The sequence below is a fragment of the Triticum dicoccoides genome, chromosome 6A, assembly GCF_002162155.2.
Source record: "Triticum dicoccoides isolate Atlit2015 ecotype Zavitan chromosome 6A, WEW_v2.0, whole genome shotgun sequence".
Classification (NCBI taxonomy): domain Eukaryota; kingdom Viridiplantae; phylum Streptophyta; class Magnoliopsida; order Poales; family Poaceae; genus Triticum; species Triticum dicoccoides.
The window spans coordinates 141,268,339-141,274,776 of record NC_041390.1 but is presented as its reverse complement, the minus strand read 5'-3'; the positions used below and the strand labels follow the sequence as shown (position 1 = coordinate 141,274,776).

The 6,438-nt window shown below is 47.2% G+C and overlaps 1 pseudogene; it reads right to left on the bottom strand.

Annotated features, from left to right (window-relative positions):
* Window positions 1-294: 294 nt before the first annotated feature.
* Window positions 295-2,980, bottom strand: LOC119316305 (annotated as a pseudogene).
* Between the last annotated feature and the right edge of the window lie 3,458 nt (window positions 2,981-6,438).

Sequence of the window (6,438 nt, the reverse complement as noted above, 5' to 3'; positions counted from 1 at the left end):
AACAAATACCATTCTGCACAGGAATAAGTGATATACTCAAAACCTGAATTGCAGTATTGTCCTAACAGCAATCTTAAAGACACTTAATGCTTTATCAAAGACACTTAATGCCTTATCGAGTCCGGTAAACTTAGAAGGGTAACGCTGCAACAAGTAGTATGTGCAAGATATGGCGTCTTGGCATTGCTCCATCACAACTGGAGATCGCCGGCAACCACATCCATCAAGCCCGGCAACCACATCCAGTGATTTAAGAGATTTCACAATGAAAACGAATAAGAGAAATATCCACAATTTCCACTGGACAAAATATACTTAACAATAAGGATAAGAGTACATTATCCTCCTTGACGGTACCATCTGATTGAAAAGGTTCAACGGTGACAATTAATCCATGCATAATACAACAGTTCCTGTCAGCTGCAGCTTGCAGACCAAGAGTATTATTTCTTCTAAAAAAAGACTTCCCCTAAACTCGGGAAGTGGATCTGGACGAGCGAGGGCATCCCCTCTTTGATTTTGTAGCCAAGCGATGACTTCTCCTCCAATGTCCACTCCTGGCGCATGTGCTTGCACCTTTGACACACTGGACTCTTGTATAGCTTTATGTCCTCCAGATTCACTGCTGCTTGCATGATGCTCCTGGCATAGCTCACGAGTTTGTCTTCTGCTTGAAACCTCCCATAGATACTGAGCCCAGCAAGGTTGTGGTGCTTGAAATCAGATGCAGATGGTTCCCACTCCAGTCCCTTGTCCTTCTCCTCGCTAAATGCGCCATTCTTCCTCTGCTCCCCTGTTACCACTAAACATAAATGATCCCGCACCTGCACTCAATCAGGTCAAGAAAATATTAATTCCTAACTGTTAAAAAAAGTTTGAACTTCGAAAATGAGACAATGAAGAAGAGAATTGGTGCAAGAGTTCACCACGATGCGTAGTTCCTTAAGGTTGGGTGCACCTTCGAGTAGGAACATTGTCCAAGTCAGATCGCATTCTTCAGGAATGTTAAGCAAATTCACAATCCTAAGTTTGTGGAACACAGGTAACAATTGCCTTCGACCTTCCGGTTTGACCCAAATCTGCAGAAGAGGGATAATCCAGACTTATGTTAACCACAAGTAATGATTACAACATGCCAGCCAAACATACACACATCACTGACAACATTGAGGGCCTTTTGACTAACCTTTTCGCTTCTGAAGTTCAAATGCAGGTTGCTTATGGCAGTCTTACCAAGCAACTCACTTAACTTGAGCATCTTCTGCCAAGAGAGAGCAGTATTAATGGTGCTCACAGTCTGGAGCAGTGGAACATAGCCAAGACAGAAGGGATCATCTTTTGATCTAAAAATACTAAATTTCACTATTGTGAGCTTTGGTGCCCAGATGAACCCTCTTAAAGCAGCCGCTGGCAATCACTAGTTCACTGAGTTGCGGGTGTTCCACTTCCAGCAAAGACTGAATACCCATGTCACAATTGTGGAGGAAGAGGAACTCCAGTTGCTTGCATATACTAAAAATTTTGGGGAACGCTGATTCTCCTAACCTCAAATTCTCTAGAGTGAGGCGTGCAAGACAACCAAATGTGTTTGGACATGAATCAAAGAATGACATGAACTGCCTCCCATTTGTGAGAAGGTCATCCTTGGTACAATTTCTACGCACCTTCGTCAAGATTGTGAAGTCAACTGAAGCAACCTTTTGTGTTGCTATGCTGTTGGCAACAGTCTGGCCAATGAAAATGGACTCATCTCCCAAGTAGAATTGCATGCACAACAGCTGAATGGTGTATAGACTTCCAGCCCTCCTTTCCAGTATGCTCCGGGTTGCATCCAGAATGGTGGTGTTGGACCGAACTATATCATCTTTGGTTAACTTGCTCATTGTATGCTTGGACTCAAAAGAACCCGCCCTTATAATGACTTTTGAGAGTCTAGCTGGGACGTCCTTCCAACGTCTGGCGAGGATGGTGGTTCGTGACGCGTCAGCAATATCAAGTCGCTCGACAATGTTGAGCAAAAGGTCATCAGGCAACTTGCTGAGCCTATCATCTTCATTGCCCTCCTACATTTCATACGGAAAGGAACCAGAGTTGATTTCTTATTAGCCTCATCACAGATGCAATTTTGATATTTCCCACAAACAAAGATAAAAAGTTTATACTTTCCCATGGACGATGCAAGTTTTAGTGTATAATTTTTTTTACTACCATAAAGAAAGATGCAATTTTGATTATACAAAATTCATACCCCCTTCCGTCCCAAAATAGAAAGACACAAATCTAAGACAAGCTTTTTGGGACGGAGGTAATAATTACCCATAAAAGATGCAATTTTGATATGCAATTTTTGTACTTACCCACAGGAAAAAACAATTTTAATCACACAGATTCTATAATGTCCACAAGAAAGACACAATTTTGAACACGACTTCTGATTATGGTTCCTACTTATTTTCATTCCTAGTAATTTTTTTCGCGGGTGATGTTGCAAGAGAGTCTAGCGAAAGGAAGAGGGTCAGGAGGAGAAACTCACCGCCATGAAGATGAGGACTTGCCGAGGGCCGAGACGGATGGTCGCCGGGGTCGCCAAATGTCCGCCGGGAGTTGCTGATCTCCACTAAAAACAAGTGGCTTCCCGCGGTGCCCGCCCGGGCAGATATACGGCGGCTTGGACCCCGCCTCCGGTGGCAACTAGGAGAATGAAATCGAGAGAGGACCTGTTTCTGATTGTAGTGCTTCGATTGCGGATTGCGACTAAAGAGGGTGGCCGCTTTGATCGGGGACTGCGATTCCGAGAGGAGCCGCTCGATTGCGGATCGCAGCTCGACAAGGAGCTGTTGCGTCGATTCGGGATGGGAGCTCAAGCACCGCTTGATCCTCGTATGAGGACCTCGACGGCGATGGCGACGGCGCAAGGAGGAGCTTTTTTTTTTTGAGAAGGCGCAAGGAGGAGCTGGATACACGGCAGGCGGCGGGGGAACCGGGCCCTCCAACGGGCCGACCCGAACACGCAAATTTGTTGGGGACGAAAAATTGACCCGTGCAGGTTCCGGAGGTCTGAAAAAAAAAACAATCGGTGAAGCAGGATATTTCAGCTTTTATTGACGGATTCCGCTGCCGCGCAACAGAATTTGAACCAAAGGGCGAACCAAGCAGAATCTGATTCTAAAAATCCGCTGTCAAAATCTGAACCAAAAGCGGAAGCAGCTCAGGACGTGCTTTTCAAAATCTAATTTCGCTGCGGGCCAAAATCTGAAAAAGCCGTACCAGCTGGTTTGCCAAATGACCTACATCTTTTTCACATCAGATTTTCCACAACTATTTTTCCACAACAGATTTTTCACAGCTACTTTTAGAAATCCACAACAGAACCAAACAGGGCCTTTGGCCCCAGTGCCGCATATGTCCAGTTTTGGCCTTCTGTTTCCCCAATCGCTAGGAAATTTTGGCGGGGTGAAAGTTTCAGCTCACGCCCTCCATTCCGCCGTCGTCGCCACCATATCTCGATGTCGATTCCTGCTGCCCCTGGCCACGCCGCGCCATCAAGTAGCTCCTCGTCGTCTGTTGCATCTTTTCCACCACTTTGGGAGCTCGCGGGTGGCCATTCCTTCCTGCACGCGTGGCCGCAGCTACCATTGATCCGCAGCGGAGCTCCGCGCGAGGCCTTGTTGCGGTCAGAAGAGGCTGCTTCGAGCGTGATTGAGCCGTGAATTCATGCTCGCAGCAGCCATGCCTGCTGGGCGCCATGAGTTTGGGGGCGCGCAACCGTGTAGAAGTAGGGGACGGATTTGCTACCACCGTCGATGGGAAGAAGCGTTGTCCTTGCGGCCGAAGATAATTTTTCTGGTGGTTTCCGTCAGTTTTAATTTTAGGAGACAGGTGATATGTAGATTAAATTGTGGATTTTTTAGATGTATATTTATAGGAGTTCATCGTCGTTGCCACGGTCAGATGGTTCTGGCATAGAGGAATTGTGTTAGACGATGATGTCGAGCACCTCGTCTTGTTGCATCTCGTTTAAGAATTAGAGGATGGCAAGAAGGAGTGGTTGCAAAAAAAAACACCACATTGAAGCGTAGGGTTGCAGAAAACACTCTTCTATGAAAATGTTGCAGAAAACACCAATTTTTTGCCTAATCATTTGCAAAAAGCACTGAACCATATATTTGAGCATTTTAAGCTCTATTATGGCAGGCGGGGCTCTGTTTTGGTAATGTGGCATAACAGCCCTGATCTGACGCCGTCTAACGGCACTACAGTTATATCAGACGCGTCGTCTGGGTCCAAACCGCATCGAACCGGCCCTCTCCTCACATCACTCGCATCTGGCTCGCCCTTTCCTCACTCTCTATTCTTCTCCCTCGCAACCACCCCAACCGCCGGTCGTCGTCCTGCTGCTCCATTGTACCATGGTGTCGTGGAACGATGACGATACCAATGAGGATTTAGTCGTGAACGACACCTCCTTCTGCGATGGCATCATCAAGGTCAGTTTGTTAGAGAGCTAGAGCTAGGGTTAGGGTTAGGGTTAGTGTATTGGGGATTTTGTGAATCAGCTCGATCTAAACCTAGGGATTTCTTTGTTTGCTCCCGCAGATTCCTGCTACCATGCACGATCCAAATTTATGCGGCACTGACGCAGATGTCAGTGTGTTGTGCGAACACGACGAGTCGGCAGAGCACTTTTGTTGCATTTGAAGGGATGCACATCGGCATGAGGTTTCTTGGATGTTCTCAGAAGGTATGCTTCAGAACATGTTTAGTGGAAACTGCTCATTGGATGTATTAATGCTTGGTCCACATTGTTTGATCTGGTTAGTGCTTGATGCTTTGTTTTACCAAGTTGTTTAGCTTTGTTAAGTGATTGGTCTTTGTTTAGGCCTGTGTTGTCATTAGTGCATGGTAGTCATTGTTTATTGTGGTAAGTGCTTAATTAAAAAGCTGATGGCAATGGTCATTGATTATTGAACCTCTTTAACAGTGGATGCCTTTAATAAACATGTTGATTCCAGCGGTCTCTATAATACTACCTATTGTCTACCTACAGTGCTATTTGTTTATGTTAAGAGTGGGCATGGCACTGCAGTTTGTACATACCACTCACTTAGCTTATTCTTTAATGGTTTGTTGTTTGTTTTATAGGAAGGCATAATTATGGAGTAGTTCAATGGATTGATTTTGAATGGCCAGACTCAATGGAGAAGGCATTGACCAAGTTGTGGGATATGTATGAGGAGAGTAAGGCAGCTAGGACCACTGACAATCTTGAGAGTTCATTTACAATTCACCACCTGACTGAAGAGAAGCAAATACTATAGGAAAACTATGAGAAGTTGATGTAGGGTGGAACCCTAATCGGCCGATCTTTCACGATAGGAGCGGATCCCGCGATGAACACGAAGAACACGAGGAGGGAAACAAGGGAAAACCCGAGGAAAACACAAGAGAAACACTAAACCAACAAGAAATAGTCACACATGTGCTAGATCCTCGAGTACATAAGAGATCACACGGTACACGATCAACTAGGGACGATACAAAGGTAGCCGGTCTTCTTCGTGAGGAGGTCTTGAGGTTCTTCCCGTAAAGGGGTCTTGAATCCGCTTGGGGGATCTTCTCCGAGGAGGCGCTGTCTCCGAGGAGAAGGTAACCAAGTGGATGAGCAAAGCTCTCACGTGAAATATGAGCTAATCCTTTGCTAACCCTAAAATGTAGGTAGGAGAAGAGTATATATAGTCTAGGGGGCGAAGGGGTACACGGGCCTCGGCCCTTACACTGTGCGCAGACAAGGGAGGCCGGACGTCCGGGCGTCGGGCTGGATGTCCGGGCGTTCGCGGAGGGCCGGATGTCCAGGCTGAGGAGGCCGGATGTCTGGGCTGGTGAAGCTAGCCATGTCGCTCTCGGGTTCGGGGGTGTCCGGATTTCCGGGCAGGGGGCCGGATATCCGGGACCTCGGGAAGGGCCGGATGTCCGGGCTTGCGGGGCCGGATGTCCGGGGCCTGTAGGCGCTTGGTGGTTGAGCAGCTGTAGTGGACGACGCTCTAGGGGCCGGATGTCCGAGGTCACAGCCGGATGTTCGGGGCCTGGGAGATGTTCTTGGCTCCTTCCGTTGGTTCTCTTCATCCGTGGACTTGGGGACTTGTCCGTCTTCACGTGCATCTTCAGGAGGGCCCTCTTGGTACCTAATCATGTACAACGTCTCGGACTTAGGTAGTAGCCATGTCTCGAGAGGATCATATGTAATATCACTAAGGAGAGAAGTCACCTCGGTCTCGAGAGCTCTAGCTCTAACTCGTGTCATGGGTCCTCTTGGCTCTTGTTGAGGCGATGGTAGGTCCATGGGGATGACCGTAGGATGCTCTGCATCATCTCCCCTCCATTGGGGAAGATCCGACCTCAGATCAAAATCCTCATCACCATGGTAGGGCGAGAGATCTT